The sequence below is a fragment of the Phasianus colchicus genome, chromosome 3 (genome assembly GCF_987193195.1).
Source record: "Phasianus colchicus chromosome 3, bPhaCol1.hap1.1, whole genome shotgun sequence".
Taxonomy (NCBI): Eukaryota; Metazoa; Chordata; class Aves; order Galliformes; family Phasianidae; genus Phasianus; species Phasianus colchicus.
In genome coordinates, this window is record NC_143438.1 from 63,443,526 (window position 1) to 63,462,724 (window position 19,199).

At 43.0% G+C, this 19,199-nt stretch overlaps 1 protein-coding gene across 1 annotated transcript in view; it reads left to right on the forward strand.

Moving 5' to 3' along the window:
• Nucleotides 1–4,705: 4,705 nt before the first annotated feature.
• Nucleotides 4,706–19,199, forward strand: part of KCNB2 (potassium voltage-gated channel subfamily B member 2) — a 192,497-nt gene continuing 178,003 nt past the window's right edge. The window contains exon 1 of the mRNA XM_090137711.1: nt 4,706–5,840. The gene's annotated coding sequence lies outside the window, so the exon portion shown is untranslated. The remainder of the gene's footprint in view (nt 5,841–19,199) is intronic.

Sequence of the window (19,199 nt, forward strand, 5' to 3'; positions counted from 1 at the left end):
AAATCCTTGGCTCCTGGGTGTTTCATTCTCCCTTGCTAATAAAGAAACATATTTAGCAAGTAATTTTGCAAGGGTGCTGAACATCCTTCCCTCCAGCTCTTGTCCTTGGCTTTTGTTTCCTTCGGCTTCGACCTGCTCAGGAAAATCTATTATGCCTAAGCTATTATGATAGATCACTTTTAATTAATCCATTATTAAATCCTGTTTGACACAGAGCAGAAACTTTCTGAAGCAAAAAGTCCAAAAATTCTCACACCCAGTTCCTTGCACTGGGAAAAGGTACACAAAGAGCTGCCTGACAAATAAACCCCGAGCAGATACCTCAAGGATGAACTTGAGAAGGAGGTGGGCCACATGGGAAGGCAGAGCCCTCCATTCCTACACCTCTGCCTCCGCTGGGATGGAAGAACTGGGCTTCCCCTATAAGATATAATTGGGAAACTCCAGGTCATTAGATTGGCAGGATTACGTTTTACTTGGCTGCTCTTTTGTCATAAAGTCGGACCAATCTACTGCAATTTCCAGAGAGCGTTGGAGCAGTCTGAACATGGGATATACCCTACCAGGTACTCGTGATCAAAGATGAATTTTTTCCCAGGCTGTGGCATGGCATGAGGCCAGAATAAGAGATCTCAGTTTAAAAGTCCATGAATAATACTGGATAAAGTTTTAATTGTCAGAAAGGATTAGCATTCAGTTCGCCTTAAAAATAAAAAACTAATAACTATGAGGATTACAAATATGTTGGTGTTTTGTTTCTTTTATTTTTTAATCAAAATATGAGTTAGAGGAATCCATTGCAGAAGGTTAAAAGAGCACTTTTGAGTTTGTGGAAATCATCTCCATCCTACATTACACAAAGGAGAGCACTACATCCAAATGCTGCAGGCTGGAGCTCCAGCAGCCATTCAGCAGGCTTTCTGTGTGTTTAACAAAAAATACCAGTCAGTAAATCCTATCTGCTTGACTACATAGGAGAAGATGCCCAATTTGAAATAAATCAGTTTGTACAACTCTGATTCAGCTATAATCATATTGATATGCCTCTGTTTAGTTCAAATTTGTTTTCTGTTTCTGTTGTGTCTAAAATTGATTTTAGCCCTGACAGCAATTTCTATTTTCTTGTCAAGCTCTGTCCAGAATAAAAAAAATTAAATTTCCACCCAGAGAAGAAAGGAACAATGAATCAATTTTTACAAACAGCCAAAAAGAAAAACAACCCTCAAAAGCCATCCAAGTTGTGGCTAATTTGACAATGGCATCTTGCCCATGATCTGTCCTTCCTGGCTATGCTCTTGCTCAGATCCACTGCTGTCTTTGTGATACTCAGCCCTGTAAGTTTCCACTTTCTGTACTGGGGAAGAAAATTTGCCACTATTGTCCCTGTGTCCAGCAGCATGCCATTCCTAGATGTATCAACAAATAGACTTTGAACATTAATGAAATTGCTGTCTCACTGCATCCTATGAAAGAGGTGAAGCCTCTCCAGGAGTTCCTTTAGGACCTGAGATGTTAGAGAAAGTGTGTTGGAGTCTGATTTGTGGCAAGAGCAATAGGAAACATATTCTGATTTTCAGAAATCTGACAAAAGGAAACCAAAACTTGAAAAAGAAAAGGAGGAAAAAAAGAACACTCATTCAGAAGCAAGGAAAGATATATCTCGTGATTCAGGAAGTCCCTAATCTAGACCAGACGTGGTATGATCTGTGGTGGGCTATGTTATTGCCAGATGCTATTTTCAATGTGATTTAAAAGAATATTAACTTGGCCATGAATCTTCCTTTGTTCGAATTGTTTTATCTGGAGGTCCTGGGTGACAGAAAGTGCACTGGAATGGGCTTTGCTCTTCTATGACAACAGACTCTTTTTCTTTCCACCATTTGTTGGACTTATCACTATGAAATCAGGAGATAGTTCTAGACCACCTGGCATAACATTCTGGCATTGCAAGAACTATGGTGACTGCACTCAAGAAAATGATCAACATTTAGATGGATAAGCCAGTTTTGGTACTGATGATAACAGCCCTCCTTCGGATAGTGTTTTTTTTTTTTTTTTTTTTTTGTAATTCTTGCTCCTAAAGTTGAGGACCAGTCCACAAAAGGACCATTCCCTTATCCACTGAGGGGGAAGCCCTTGGTAATTTTCCACAGTAAAGACCCAGCTTTTGTTTCTGAAAGCTTCTGGGCAGAGAGGAGGTCTTTTGCAACCATTCAGAAATTTCTGCTGTTAGGGGAAGGGAAAAGCCCGATTGCTTCTGAAAGGCAGGTGAGCTGGGAGATTTAGTACTTGAATGCAGGCAGTGCCCTCACCCCTCACCATGGGGAACCATCCCACAGCCAGTGGGCTGAGGAGAATCTGTCGACAATCCAAGACAAAGAACACAATGAACCAGCTCCATAGTCAAGTCATGGGCTCCAGCTGGGAGCAGAGTTGACAAAGCAAGCGATGAACCCAAAATCCATCCAGGGAAGAACTGGCATAAGGACTAGAGAGAGAGAGAGGATGGCAGCCTGAGGCAAAGTTGAAATGGTGTCCTGGGCCACGGAGGGGTTAAGGGAGATCCCAGGGGTGACTGGGAAGGGCCAGCAGTCCTATTAGTGCATGCAGGGTTCTGAAAAATGCCAATTGACTCTTCTTTCTTCAAACCAAACCAAATGTGACAGCCACATGAGTTCACTGCTGGTCGGGATGAACAGCAGTGGAAAAGATAACTGTCTTGTTAGATTGTGATTTGGAATTATCCTTCTTCATAAGACAAGAGGTAATGGCCTTAAGTTGCACCAGGGGAGGTTCAAGTTGGATATTAGGAAAAGTTTCTTCTCAGAAAGGATGGTAATGCATTGGAACAGGCTGCCCATGGAGGTGGTAGAGTCGCTGATCTGGAGGTGCTCAAGAAAAGGGTGGAGGTAACACTGAGTGACATGGTCCAGAGCTGTCACAGGCATGGGTCGATGGTTGGACTAGATGATCTTACTGGTCTTTTCAACCATAATGATTCTCTAATTGATTCTGTTGCAATTCAAGAGTTAGTAACATCTTTCCAAGGGTCTGCTCATCTTCCTCCTCTCGCACCTTCCTCTTCCTCTAAGGAGGCATTACTGGAGGTGTTTGGGAAGCTTGGCCTCACTGAGGCCTAGTGAGATCATCTGTTAAAGTAAAGAGAGAAGGAAGAGGTCCAGCATGTTTATGAGAGCAACCTTTGATGAAAGATGCTTTGAAGAGCATAGCTATAATGAGGGGAAAAATCCTGCAACAGAAACCTCAGTAGGAAAAAGATTTTTGTTTCATTCCAGCTGTGTCTTTCTTCCATTATCTGACCAGCTGAAACCCCACTCCTCTGAAGTGAATCTTTCCCACACAGTCTGGAAATCACTGGTCATCAGCATGGCCATACGTTTTGATCTTTCTTTTCCGGTAAACAGAGGAAGTTCAAAGTCTTCTCTTCAACTCCCCCACACTGCTGTAAGACCAAAAGCCCCAGTGATATGAAAGAGTGAGGCAAGACAAGTTAGCTTTTGTTTATGAAGAGAAACAGAATAATGTACATATAGTGAAATAAGTGTGTTTCTTGGCATGATAATACACTTTGTATGTAAAATTTCTTTCCCAGAATAAAAGTATTTTTACTGTGGACTCACTAGCTCTATAAGAAATTTTTGTTCAGGAATAATCCCTCCATTCTGAATGCAGATAAACTGCTTAATGGGGAGCAGTGTCTTCATAGTATGTGCACCAGCACAGCTGGGGAACTATGGGAACTCTCCTATCCTCTCCTCTTCAGTCACTTTTCTCCATAAGCAAATCCTTTTAGAGTCTGGGTACGTGTGTTTGAGAAAGAAATAAGAGAACATTCTTAAATCAAAATTACCCAAACCTCAAATATTATAATCTCATGAAAGTATAGTCTACTTCTATAAGATGTGCAGCCCTCCAAACTACTCACTGCTCTGAGAAGACCAGTAGAGGAGCAGTGGAGCTCCTGAGAACCTGATATTTCTTGAGCATCCAAATGCATGAACTCTGATTTCCTACTGCTCTGTATCGTGCTTTAGCTACTATGGTGCCAAAGAAGACAAAGATCCAGTTGAACCTTTCTCATTGATGTGACATATACACATAGATCTTCAGGTGTGTAACACCATGTGAACTCCTGATGCCTATAAGGGCATCCCTTACAGATTCACATCTAACTTGCCGATGTCCCGATTTCAGACAAAGTGGAGGTTTCAACACAAATCAGTATTTGTATAGAACATCAATCTTGAAGCTAGCACCATTTAGGATGAGCAGGAATGGCCCATCTCAAGCTGTGGTACCCATTCAGAAAACTTCAGAAGTTAGGCTGGCAAAAGCTGGTTGGCCTTTAATAAAACCCACATATCTCTTCCAGCCTAGTCTGGAAAGCAAATAAAATGGGGGAAATTAACAAAGTAAATGAACATTTGAAATTTAACCTAATTTTTAGTTGATTTTAATTGAAGAGACAGTGGCAATACTGCCCAATCTCTTTCTTGGATGGCTTTCAAAATAATTAGGAGGTCTTTAAATTTAAAAAAAAAAAAAAAAGCTGCTGTGCTGGAAAGCCTTCATCCCAGCAGAGAAATGTGCAACACTGGAGGCAGAAACTCAGAGCCATAGGGAGAATTGAAGCCTGAGCAACACAATGCAGAGGGCAAAGTGACAGAGGAACCATTATGAAACCCAGGTAAAAGAGGAGACCTTGTAAAGGAGAGCAGCTTTGTAATCCCCCCTACCCAAAATACAGAGGAGCAGCACGGAACGAGGGAGACAGACTTCCTCACATTATCAGGAATGATAAAGGACTTCCCATTAAAAAGCAATAAAGAACAATTAAAGCCTATGGAAAGGCGAAAGAAGCAGCAGGAGCAGCAGAAGTCTCGATGGCAGGCAGCTGCCCCATGGAGACGTGGCGATAAAAGCAAGACCCCATCCTGCAGGGGGTCCTGACCACCTGGGCACCGCAACCTCTGCCGGGGGGCATCACCCTACACCAAGCCACAGCGCTGTCTGCCACACGCAACGCGCTGGGTGTTGGTTCTCCGTGGGACTGGGGAGAGGTGGCAGCAGCGTGTGTGTGTATATCGCGTAGGCTCTGTGTCTCTGCTGGGGGGGAGCAGCGCGCATCCCTAGTTGGGCAGCAGATTGGGCTTCGCGTGCGCATCCCCGGCCGGCGGTTAGTGCAGGGCTCTGCGTGTGCACGTGGAGGTGCGTTGCACACACACCACCTGCCCGAGCTGTGCGCGCTCTGCTCCCCTTACCCGTGCCGTACCGCGGGGGGGTGCAAATCGCCGGGCGGGGGGGAAGGGAGGGTCGGAAAGGTCCGGGGTCTCCCCGCGTGCTCCGGCCGGGAGCGGCCGTGCCCCCCCGCCTCACCGCCGTCGCGCACAGCCGCAGACACGGGCGGCCGCCGGCAGCCGGCAGCTCGCATGCAGCCGGGGATTACAGCGGGGCGAGGGCAGCGCGGGCTCGGCTTTTCTCGCCCCCCCGCCCCGCTTCCCTCCCGCTCCCCCCGCTCCGCCCGCCGGCCCCAGCAGCTAGCCGCGCCGCTCGCTCGGCGGCTTCGCGTCTCCGGGGGGTAGGAGGGAGATGCCTTCGCCGTGGTTTTTCCAACCCCAGCCCTCTCCGTGCCGGGGGGGGCGGTGATGAGGAGCCGAGAATGTAGAGCAAAGCCCTCCCCGGGAAGGAGCGACCAAAACAAACGTCTCGCCGTGGCTTTGGCGGCCGCGCAGTGCCCGGGGAAGCCCGAGCAGCCCCTGCCAGCACTGGGGAATCCCTCCTCCAGCCCCCGGCGGTGCCCCGGGCGCCCGCGGAGCAAGGTAAGCGGCGGGGCATCCCTCCTCCCGCCAAGGGCTGCGTTTTGCTTGTATTCTTTTGTATTTTTTTGATTTTTTTTTAGATTTATTATTATTTCTTTTTTTTTTTAAGAACCCGAGTCATCCACGCCTCCCGAACAGCTGCGAGTTGCGAGGGAGGCGAGCGCTGCCCCCGCGGGATGCGTTCCCCCGGGCCGGGGGGGAGTCCGGGGAGCACCGGGGAGCCCCGGGCTGCGGGGCGGGGGGAGCTCGGCGGGGCCGCTCCGGAGCGCGGGTTCTCCCCGACCGTTCGGGTCAGAGAGAGGATAACGTAGTCCTCACGCTGGAGCGCTTTGGAAAGCCTGCCTTGTGTTTTTGTTCCTTCGGCGCTGCTAAAGCGGTGGGAAACAGCATATCGTAGTATTCTGCCTCCTGCCGTGGATGAGCTTTAAAGATAAAGGCTCGTCGTTTGTTTCCAATGCTCTGGTGGAGCCGAGGAACCTGATGATAGAAAGCCTCGGTGTTCTCGGTGGATAGCTGTCATCTGAATTAACCCGAGTGTCGGGTGATTGAAAATCCCCTCTCCCAAAGCTGGAAATACCGAAGCACTGTGCTTGTCTAAAATATACCGGCATACATCCTCTCCATAGATACACTGCATGCTATCATGGCTTTAAACACCCAGCATCTTTATAACTGGGCATGTTCACCGCATGGCTCCTACAAACCATTCAGTCTACCAGCATTTCAGTGACTGGTGTGTATGAAGGTGGACTGTTGTATATCCCCAATGTATGGACCACATTCATAGTTGGACTTCATTCAATTCAAGTTACATAATGATAAGAAATAAATAAGCAGTGTATGTGCAGTTTCTTGGACATTTTCATTCATTGCAGCTAAAACCATCTATATAGGATTGCTGTCAAAATTGTGACTTTTTAAATGTTTGGATGAAAAAGGAAGTGTCAGTAGCATCAGGTGGAGGCAGCAGTTTTAAACAAACACATAGGCAAGCAGACCTTGCTGCTTAAAGGACACCTAAGAGAAAGATCTTAGTGACCCCATCCTGTAGCCCTGAAGAGGCTGCTTTGGGAGAGAAAGACAAGCAGCAGTGCTGGACAGGCTGGGGGAGAGAGAAAAGCCTTATATGCTGATATTTGGTTTTATAAACAGTAAGCTTGCTCAGCTGGCAAGTTGTACCCAAGTTCGTGCAGAGCTTCAGGTCTGGGCTAGGTGTGAGAAGCTCAGAGTCTAACCTAGCTCAGTGCAGCCCTGTGCCGGGCAGTCGGTAGTGCTGCTTGGAGGTCTGCTTGTCTGCCATCACCCGAGGTGTGCTGTTATAGCTCTGGAAGTCTTTGCCAGGGAGAGGAGATGCAGAGCACGCAGAAAGTTTGTTGCGAGTCCTTACTGCTGCTTCCTTTCATTCCTGATGCACAGTCCCCTAGCTCAGCCTTACTGCAACTTGCAGCTGCCTTTTTTCATATGGTGCTTCCACATGCAGCCCTCACCACAGCGTGCACAGTGCTGTAACCTCCTTTCTCATCTGGACGTTGTCACGGAGCTCAGCAGGGTGGCTTCATTCAGACACACACAGACAGTAAAAGTGAAAACAGCTCCAGCTCAAGATGAAGGAGAAACGATGTTTGGAGCAGTGTGCTTCTTTCTTAGCATCCCCATTGGCTTCAGCATTTTGAAAGGCACTGATGCCATAAGGATGCCACATCAGATGTATTTATTTATTCATGCTCAGCCTTTTTTCCAAAGTGCAAGTTAATTGGCAAATTCTGGCTTGCCATTCAAGGCAGGGCGAGGAGTGGAGATTTGCAACAGCTTTCCTTTCAACGTTTGGGATTTTGCCAACAGCTTGTACTGGGACTTTTAGAAGGAAATCTTGATCTAATGTGACTTCCATGGGCTTCGTGTCCGTACATGTGCAGGTAAACTGTTCTTCAAGGCTCTGCTATATTTAAAGCTACCTGCTGGAGGACACTGCAGCCAGCGTTGGGCTCCGCATGTTGTCCTTACGTAAGCAGTGCTGGGGAGCAGCTGCCTGCTCCCCAGGCTGAAGGGCTCGGGTAGAGGGGTTCGGTCAGCAGGCACAAGTTCTTTATGAAGCAGCAGCTGAGGGGCTGAAGTGCTGGAGGACCTGTATGCAGACCCTTCCAGAGGGCTTTGCTGCCCAAGCACAGACCTGCTGCTCCCACAGGCAGCATCGAGAGGGAAAGCCCGGAGCTAGAAAGAAAAGCACTGAGCTTTTCCAGCTATTCCAGCTCAGCTTTGTCTGGGCAGACATACAGACATTCTAAGAATTATTATTTTTTGAAATATATTTTGAGGGATACTTGCGTAGTACCTTCTGAGAATTTAATTTCTTGTATTTTGTAGTAAATCTTGGGGACATATGGTTTTAACTCACAGTTTAGCAATTGGAAATGAATGTCTACTTCATAACCATAATTTCAACTGTTAATCAAAATAAACTTTATGATTTTTAATAGCAGAGATCTCTTAAAGATGTACAGTAGTGTTTTGTGGGATACTGTGCAAACAAATTGCTTGGCACATCATAGCCTAAGTTTATTCCTGTTGTAAATGTAGTGTTCTGTAAGTCCCTCAGTGTTATTCTTGCTATATGGAGAGGATTTGGAAGGATTTTCATTATTTTGACTTTTTCTTAAGTGGTATATGGCTTTGGATATTACACTGTATGCTGTAATAAATAGACTGCTGTGGTGCTTGAATTCAATTCCAGTAGAATGTATCTATATTCAATCCTGTGATTAAATACCAAAAGTGAGCAGAGAAGCTGAATTCTGGTCTTTTATTGACCAGAACTTGAAAGTTTTTTGTCTTGAGCAGCTCTAGATGTAATGACAGTCCCAGATAGCTTCGTAAGTCACTAAATGCCATGAAAGATTTAGCTATAGTATGCAACAATCAAGATATTTAAAATCTATTCCGCTTAAAGCTGTCTGTATTCTCTGTTAAAGGTGGAAGTACAGCAAAGGCTATTCTGCTTTTTGTGCATCCTCAAGCTCATTACAGCACACAAAAGAACTTCAGTCTTACACTGACATCTTCCTAGAGTTCACTTACTTTCTGAGCAATACATCACTTTCTTCCAAGGCTTGAGAGCTGGAGTGAGCTAAGTAGTTGTATTGCTGCTTTTTTTCACCAGCACTGAAAATATGATGACATTAGCTGTGTGATCAGTAAATAATGAATATTATTTGGAATGCGTTTGTTCATGGATTATGGTGACCGCAAGAGCAATATTGAAACAATAATGGAAAAGTCTTAGGCCATTAAAATCTGTGGGGTTTTTAATTTTCTTGTTTTTAATGCAGGAAATCTATATTTAGCCATAATGGCTGATCAGCTCTGACTTAGGTGTCTGGCTTCTATATGTTGCTATTCCTCCTCTGGATGACTGTAAAGAGGAGTAGTAACATCACTGCTGGCAGCAGCAAGAGTTAGAACCAACAGTCTATTAGAAAATAAATAATATATGTCACACTGGGATAATGCAGCTCCGAGTATTAAGGAGTAGGCTGTGATAAGCAGCACTTGCCATCTTTATGAGGAGCAATGACAATCTACCAATTTGCCTCACGTAATACTATGATATTGGGATCACAGTATATTGTGAAATTGTGCAAGGGCAGATGCAATTGGGGTCTAAATGTAGGTGCCAAGCAGATCTGTTACCACATGTGACGCAGGAGGATCCTCAGTGCTGGTCTCCCCGAGAAGTCACGCTCTTACAAGATATTCTTTGTGCATCCATTGTATGTGGTTATTACCTATTAGGAAATAAACATCAGCTCTTCAGGTAAAACCCTGTAACAAGGGAGTGAATGCAAAGCTGTGCTGATAATTAACTGAACAAAGCTCTGAAACATAATCTTCTTTGATGACACTGGAGATGAGCTTCTCTCCCTGATTGCCTAACAAGTTAAGAAAGGGAAATCAATTATGGCAGTACAGTCCAAATACATTTACCTCAGAACATTAATAAGACATCTCAAGGCAGTTCATAAAATAGTTCTTCCCAGCATCTCATCAATTGTTAACTTTTAGAAAAGTAACTATATTTTAAATACATGAAGATAAAAGTAATAAGCAAGCTTAATTGAGTCCACAGTGCTGCTTTTCACAGAGGTTTCACCCTCTTAAAGCGTGAGGTTTTGGTTTACCTGTGGAAGTTTATGAGCTTGTCTCAGCTGGCTGTACTCTCAGATGACGAATCCTACCTTAAATTATTGCCATACGTTCAGTGTGAATTTGAATGTATCAGAGAGATTGCGGGACAGTTTGAGCAGAAAGTATTGTCAGGCTGCAGCAGCTGGAAAAATCCCGCTAGTGCACTTAGGCAGACACAAAACAGTGAACTGGACTAATTAGCCTTGAAATAACAAAGCTACAAATGACACTATTCATACGTGCTCTTCTAGTGGTTGCTGAGATTAATAGCACATGAAGTTGATCTTCCTTGACATTAGTGTCATCTAGAAAGTCTCGCTTTGTAGAATGTTTCCATTTCGTTCTTTTTCTGCTCTCATTGTTGCTGACATAGAGCAAACTTCTTCAGTGGGTAGGCCTTGTGTTTGGATTCTGTACTTAGGACAAGCCTGCCTACCTGTAGCTAGTCACTTCAACCCCTATTTAAGCATTTTGTTAAAGGAGTTGCAGTAGTGCTCAGAATCTTCTGCTCCCCTTGGAGTAAAGAAGGGATGAGATTGTTTGGCTGCTGATCTCCTTGCTGAACCGAAGATGTCTGGCTTTTGTTCAGTAGTCTTGTGGTTAGGCTACTTACATAGAAGTGAGAAAATGAGCTCTTAGACCTTTCTTAGGTTAACATGATGCAAACAAGTATTCGCCTCTTATAATGTAAGATTCCGTCCAAGCAAAGGGTTGCTTATACTGTACAGCTATGGATCCCTTTCTAACGCCTCACTGGGAAGGTTGTTTTCTGTCCACACTGTCATCCTGGGTCTTACTGGTAGCAGTAGCAGCCTATGACATATGAACTACGCAATTAGATAAATGGGTTGTTGCCACCAACCACCATCTCTAGGAGCATTTTATACATCAGACCTTGCTCAGTTTTTTTTTCAAGGGCTGTTCTTTATGTGTCTCCTATAAAAGGAGGCTTCCACTTGTCGAATATTGTTCGGAGGAGTTGTCTCCCTTTTGATCCTGACTGTATACTGGGCCTGGATGGGAATTCAGAGTGCTTCCTTCTGACTGTGATGCACTGTGTTGATTCTGCTCTAGAGATTCCCATATCCTTCTTTGAATGTCAGTCTTGCATGTTTAATATTAGAAGCCATGAATTACTAGCTCTGATCAAGCAAATTTTTAAGAGGATGCTGTGACTTTAAAAAAAAAAATACATTTTGGCTTGAGAGAGGTAAATAAATACACTTATAGCAGCATTTAAATACAAATTTTCATTTGGTCTTAATTTTGGAATTATAGCAACTACCACTGTTGCATGGTACTGTGCATGATAGCAAGTGCTCATTTGTTCTGTTCTTCTTTCAGTTTAGGGTGTAAAATATCAATACTCTTAGTATTTTTTGCCCTTAATTTTGATGTTCTGCTTTCCAAAACTTACACTGTTCCATTCATGGTAAGACTAAAAAAACACTATGAAATTGAAGTGTCTTCTCTACAGAGTTAAAGTGAAATTCCTCAGGACAGCACTCCCATACCCAGACCCCAAACCAGCTGTACTTTTGTGCAGTATGTAGAACCAAACCACATTAGATAAGGTCAGCTGTCAAAGCTCCGCTTTCTGAATGACCACCAGGCAGAACAATGTGAGAAGTTGTCACAGGCCTCATGTGACAACTTTTAGGACTAGATTTAGTTTGTTTCGAGGCATTCTATAGGTTGAGCCGTGAAAATGTTGAAGGGCTGGACTCTCCCAAATCAAGTCTGTGCTGACATTTTTCTTAATTTTTGATTATAAAAGCTTTTTTTTGTGTGCTGACTTGCTGATGTTATGACCTTGGGGGCATGTTGGGACATTTTCACTTATGTACAAATGAACTTGTCAAAATTGAGTCATCCAGAAATGTAGGCCTTGATTCATTGCTTCCAGATTCAGTGCTTCCGTGAAGCACCTGAGATAGGAACATAGGCTCTAGTAGGGTCATTGAATTGAGACAAGCATCTCTTGAGTAAATATGCCCTCCTCTAAGTGAAAACTTCAGGCATATCTCTTCCTATTTGTTGTTTAGGTAGGTCTTGGCCTATCATTTTTCAAAAAGGAATAAAATCTGACGCTTCTCAGTTTGTCTTGTTGCTTCATACATTGTATATATAGTATAATATTGTATACTGCATAATATTTCCCTGCCTAGAAATCCAGAATAATAGTTCAGTACCTGACTGTGCAAGCTTTTATTGAAGAGAACAAAAAGACATCTGTGAAGTTCTTCAGTGCTTTCAGCTATCTGGCAGCACTGTTATTGGAAGGGAGCAATGGAAGATGGAATTTAACAGGGAGATACAAGATTCCAGGCTTCGAGTAGCCCTAAAACTAGTTATTTTAGGACATCTGGTTACAACAGTGCCTCTTTGAAAGAGTAATAGGAATGTTAAAAACCTCATCCATCATTTCTGTGCACTGCAGTGCAATTTGAAAAAAAAAAAAAAAAAAGCTAATAAATAAATGACTTGTAATTCAAAGCTCTAACTTATTAATATTAATGTATTTAACTCATTACTATATCTTGTATATATCATATCAGTACATCCTCAAAGAATTGTATGGAAGCACTGATCAAAACTGTGGATCCAAAGTGCTAGCCAGGGTATAAATACATAGTCTGACTTAGCCCTGAAGTGAGGATCTTATGCATTTCTGTAATATCTGGTTGTTTGAAATTAAAGAAAATGATCTGCCATTCGGTTTTGTACTGCTGTGTGACAGCTCATCCACTCTGAAATTTCCAGGGAAGGCTAAATATGCAGTGAAAGACAGTATCTTTGGCAAAAGCAATAACTTAGCTCTTAGCAACCAATTGTAAACATAAATAGTAAAGTGCGGCCATCACAGACAATTACACCCTCATCAAGAGATGCTCCAACATGTACTGCAATGGAAATGCAACTGTTTTTGTAAACTGAGCAGGAACACACCATAATTTTTTGATAAGAATCAGATAGCCACGCTTGTCAAAAGCAAAAACGGCAGAGTATTATTAATAAGGAAAAACAGAGGACTGGAGTTAGTCAGGAATAAAGGCTGATGATGATCTTAATTCAGCACTGGGGCAGACTGTGAAGCTATTACAGTATATCAGATGCTCTGAAACACAAGGAGGTCACTGGAATTCCTTTGCACTGCCTTTATGACCATTTTTCATGCAGTGGAAGCACAAAACAAATGTCAAAAGAATCCATGAAAAGATGAGTTCTGTTAGTGCTGGATGGATGTATAAGCGTGTGGTCCATAAGGCTGAAAGAAAAAGTGTAGAATAAGAGTTCATGTGGTATATTTTAGTTGTGATAGCATTCATTCATCACTGATATGATGTCTAAAAGCTCAGTATTTGCCCACCGGGTTAAGGACACACTCAGATGGCCTACTTTGCTCAGCATGACTTTCTGTCTGTGTTGGCTTTGCAGGCACCTGAAGCTGGCCAATAGGTTGTCAAGTCATTCACTGCTCTGTTGAGACCTTAGTCCAGTAAGAAGGGATGTTCCAAACCCTGCTCTCAGCTTATGTGAGGTTCTGCTCAAAAAGGGCACTCGAGGCCCTAAGAATCTTGAGATAAAATTGCAGTGATTGCCGTCAAGTGTTCTGCATTTGGTTTAAAGTTGTTCACATCATCCTTAGTGCTCACCTACAACGCTTTACTGGAGGACAGCTGCAGTAAGTAATTAATGATATTAGTGTGTATTAAAATATCAGATAAACCAAAACTACCAAACTTATGTGATTGCAAAATTTTTACAAATATGTTACCAGTTATGCCCTCCCTCCTTTTCCTGTCTTCTGTCTCCTCACCTATTTCTGTCTGACTTTTCTTATACAAGGTCCTTAAGGAATATATAAAGCCTCTGAGCACAGTGCTCTTCATTAAGTTCAGCTCATCCATCTAAAAGACACTTCTGCGCTCAAGACAGTGAGAACAGGGAGCTACCAGACAGACTGATTTCAGTGATTTGAAAAGTTCATCTATAAAAGGCCCCATCTTTTTTGAACGTTTCCTGCTGATCTCTGGGACTCATACAGCCAATATGAAATTCTTCAGATACCAAAAATAAATCATCTGTGAGGTCTGTTATGAAATAGAAATAGTCATCCTTTTAGACCAGTTAGCCATACTAACACCCCAGAGTTTGTTTGCAGGGTCTAGTTTCAGAAAATCTTGCCTTCCATAGTCCAGTCTTTCTACAGATATAAGAAAAGCCCACAAAGCTAAAGCTGCGATTTCAAATTAGCTCAGGGAAGAACCCAGCTCTCTTAGTCTCTATCATGGCTCTGGTTATGGTCATGGTCTGACACAAGCCACTGCTTGCAGAAAAACTCTATCACTGGGAGTGTTGAGCTGAGGTTCCATCTTTGCTCCTTCCGGCCACGCGTCTTTAAGTGGATTCATAGAATCATAAAATTGTTCAGATTGGAAAGGACCTTTAAGATCATTGAGTCCAACCACAACCTAACCATACTACCCTAACTCTAACAACCCTCCGCTAAATCATGTCCCTGAGCACCACGTCCAAATGGTTTTTAAACGCATCCAGGGATGGTGACTCAACCACCTCCCTGGAGAGCCTATTCCAGTGCTTAACAACCCTTTCTGTAAAGAAGTTTCCTGATATCCAACCTAAACTTACCCTGATGCAACTCGAGGCCATTTCCCCTCATCCTGTCACCTGTCACCAGTGAGAAGAGACCAACCCCGCTCTCGCTGTCAGCACCTTTCAGATATTGGAAGAGAGCAATAAGGTCTCCCCTCAGCCTCCTTTTCCCCAGACTGAACAGCCCCAGTTCCCTCAGTCTCTCTTCATAGGGCATATTCTCCAAGCCCTTCACAAGCCTTGTTGCCCTTCTTTGGACCTGCTCCAGCACCTCCATGTCCTTTCTGTACTGAGGTGCCCCAAACTGAACACAGTACTCAAGGTGAGGCCTCACCAATGCTGAGTACAGGGGCAGGATGACTTCCCTAGTCCTGCTCACCACACCATTCCTGATAGAAGCCAGGATGCTGTTGGCCTTCTTGGCCACCTGGGCACACTGCTGGCTCATATTCAGCTGACTATCCATCAGTACACCATGGTCCCTTTCCATCAGGCAGTTTTCCAGCCACTTTTCCCCAAGCCTGTAGGGTTGCCTGGAGTTGTTGTGACCAAAATGCAACCCAACACTTGACCCGACTGAAACTCATACAGTTAACCTTGGCCCATCAATCCAGCCACTCATCTGAAGGACTTGAACCCTAGTGCAGACACAGCTGCGGACTGTGAAAGCTCAACTTCTTCCTTGCTGCACTTGCATTCATGTGCTCCTGCATATAGATGTGAATCTGAGAAATGCTAGCGATGCTTAGGATTACTGTCTGACATGTTTCCTGGCACTTCTCTGCCTTCAGCTTATCAATTCTTAATTCTTTGTGATGTGACTCCTGTCAGGGTGGGAAATGGAAGTAATGATTACCTCATTTGATTTTTTTTTTCTTCAGAGCTTTAGCTATGATCTCAGCCATTTTAAAAGACTGAATTTAAGGGAAAACACTAGTAAGATACCTCAGCTCACCATTAGGAAATTGCAACTCTTCATTTTTTTTAAACAAAGAACAGAAAATTGATAAATGTGATGAGAGAAGTCAGTGGTTAAGGAACGGTACTCCAGCCTTAAACAAAGCTACTGCCCATTACCTGACATCTCAGTTACACTGAACTTTTTAGTAGCATTAGCAAATTATTGTTTTCCTCTTGCTGGAGCCAGGCTCTGTTTCCGGAGACAGAGCATCCTCTGCCTGGACGCAACTCTCTTTGGAGCAAGGTCATGGACATGTGGGTACAGCTTGGCCAGTGGGTGGAAAAGTCCCAGCGCTTGGGCCAGCTGGCACGGTGACCTGGGTCTGTGTGGTTAAACTCATGTAGACTCCAAAGCAGATGGCTGCATGCAGACCGCTGACTGAGAGCAGACCTTGAAGCATGCTGACTCTCCAGCAATCCTTGCAGATTATTTGGGAAAGTCCTAATTGCGCTGTGCCAGGCGGTGTCCTGGCCGTGCAGTGGCACAGGCAACTGAGTTCCTCTGCCCGAGGGTTTCATCTGCTCCTGTGGATGTGCCCATCAAATGTGATAAAAATGCTAATGACTCTGAAAAGAAGCAACTGTCTCAATTTGAGCAGCCAAAATTATTGGGTACTTCAGGCATCTCTGACCTTCATTTCTCCCTTATAAAGTAAGGGTAATAATGGGCTGATATTGATGTTGAGATGGTAAACTCTTGGATGCCTTGGAAGCTCTCAGGTAGGACAATGAGAGCTCCGTGAGGGAAATACATCACTGTGCATACAGTGCTGGGTTCACAACAGGACGTGCTAAACAACATTAGAGGACAAATAGTGAATGAGGAAGATAAACAGAAATGGTAAATAATTACCCATTCATGTAATGCTGAAAGGATTGGTGTGGGGGGAAATCACACCATTAAAATCTGTATGCATATGGTGTGGGGGAAGAAATCTAACCTTCATTTTGGCTTTCTCTAGGTTCTGAGTAGTAGTCTTCACAGTTTTTTAACTTGTATTGAATGCAGAGATTTGGTTTTGATTTGGAAGAGTTTTACTCAATATTATTGGTATTTACCTGCAAAGTCATTTAATTACTGCAAGGAAGGAAACTTAGTTTTACGGGGGGTTGCTCTTAGTATGCATTTGTGGTTATGATTCATGTCCTTCTCTACTGAGTACTGTGCAGTGCTGAGCAGCAGAATGGCTTTGCCTGCTGAGGGCTAGAAGCGTTTCTCACTTTGCCCTGGTGGGAAAGGTGCACGGTGGATTTGCCTGCAGCCAGAAGGCTGAGGCATTAAACCAAAAAATATTTTAAAACTTTCCCAGGACAAAAATTGCAGTGTCTGAAAAGTTAGCAACAGTAGCTAAAAGCCGGAATAGTTATTTAATGAAGGGTTAAGGTAACTCTGATTGTATAGTTTTGTTACAATTAAAGATCTGGTGATTTCTTGTGATATTCATAATGTGGATTATAAAGTTAAATATGTTTTGTAGTTAAAGTAGAGGCTCTTAATTATATTTTTGCTAAAGATGCAGTTAGAGACAGGCTCGGTAGTCCAGGTTTGTGGGAAAAACTGCACAGGAAGAAATTTAAAAAGTATATCTTAGCAGAAAGCAAAAGGAGGTGCAAAGAAATGTACTTAGGAAATAGACTAGAAGGATTTTTTTTAAGTCATATAGTCTATGGGTTGTATATGACGAAATAAAAAGGCAAAAATAGCCTTCATTTTTTAAGACTCTGCATTTGAGGAGAAGCTTTTTTATTTTTGATCTTTCAGAAGTTCTGTATGTCCTGACTGCGAGCACGTACCTTGGTATGTATCTATATACATAGCACTTTGGATTCAGTTTTCTGAACACAGACTAGATGGTGTTTCGCTTCTGACTTCCATATGACCACAGTTAGCCAGGATTTTTAAAGCTTTTTAGAAAAGCCACACTTCCTCAAGTAGGAAGAGGCAACCGATAATTATACTGTCAGATGAGAAAATGTTTTATCAGCTGTAGACCAGCATTGGTGACACTATAATTTTGCATTGTTAAACAAATTTGTGTGGTAACCACACTGCGTAAAAGCTAAAACAATGTGTACTCTGCCTATCTTTAGTTTTGTAATCAGAAAAGCAAAGGAGTGCTCAGTTAACCTAGGATTAATCACATCAACCGCTTGACTTCTACTGTTTTATTCTGTATTGCTAATACTCAAGAACAGATATTAATAAGAAAAGAGAAGATATCTCTGAGATTCAAGAATGAATAAACAAGTGAAGCCTTGCAGAAATTGCCTAAAGACTTCACTGATTTCATGGAGAATGACAGAAGCTCTTTACGAATTTCTTAAATTCCTGTGTTTTGTTATGTAAGATGTCCTTAAAGGGAGAAACAGAATTGTGCATTAAAGTCTGAAAACATTTTTTCATAAAAGGTTGTGAGTACTTTTTCCGTGTAGAAATATCCTCTTACAGCTACTTAGTGTTTATGTTATGGTCTCTGTCAGAAGGCAGGTAAGTGCATCACAGACCACCAGGAGATGCTTAAGTGACAACTGTAAAGATCTGAGTCCCCTCATCTACCTGGGTACATGAGGGCAGTTGCTATGTTTTGACTCCGAATGAACTTCATTTATGGGGCTCATTGATGCTGCCCTGTAGCTTTCAGTGCAGCAGTAGCAAGTCCCTGGGTGCATGGTTCTTGGAGTGCAGGAAGCCACCTGTGCTGTAGCTCCAAAGTCCCCCCACCCCCTACATCTTCTCTTTGCATCTAAGGCAATGAGGAGGAGGGTGAAATCAAAGAAAAAAAACAGAGCCTAAGGGGAAGAAAGCTAAAAACACAACAGAAAGGGATGCATATTATGTAATCCTACTGATGCCTGGGCTTTGGTTTTGATACAACATTTATCTTTGCAAGTGAACTTATCACAGTATTTTTTTATGAATGAAGGTAAATGTTACAGGCTTAAACCCTTATGTAAATAGACAGAGAGGTGCACCTGGTAATCAAGAGAGATTTACATTGCAGTGCTGGAGGTAGACTGGCAGGAGGAACAATCTTTTGGCCCTTATGTATTTTAAGTTCAGCTTGACAGCGGAACTGCAAGCAGTGTAGTGGATAAGGATTGTTAGGCTGATGTGCTGCAAGATTCCATTACTCACTGCTAATTTAATTTTTTTTTAAAAAAAGAACAAAACCACAGCAAGCCTATGTAGCTCATTGGTACAATCTGCTATCGCTCTGTTTCTACAGCATCTAGGAATTTTGCTGTGTTTTAAATCTGGGTGGCTACTTTGATTTTTGAATATAGAAACAGCATAGGGGGGGGTTGTTATTCTTCTGACTTCATAAATTGAGCTGTAAATACATGCATTTTCTTGCTGCATTTCTGTGTTTTTGGCTGTTCCCAGTACAGAGCATTATGTACTTAAGAGAAACCATATCTATAAATGTAAATACTACTCCACTGGGCAACTTTCTAGGGAACTTTCCTTTTCCCTGATGTTTTTGGACTTGGAAGTCAGTTAATACCATATCTCTGCTAATATCACATGGGGCTGAGCCTTACTATTAGTTTATCTGTTCCTGGAGGATACCTTTTAAAGTTATTTATAACAAGGCCTAG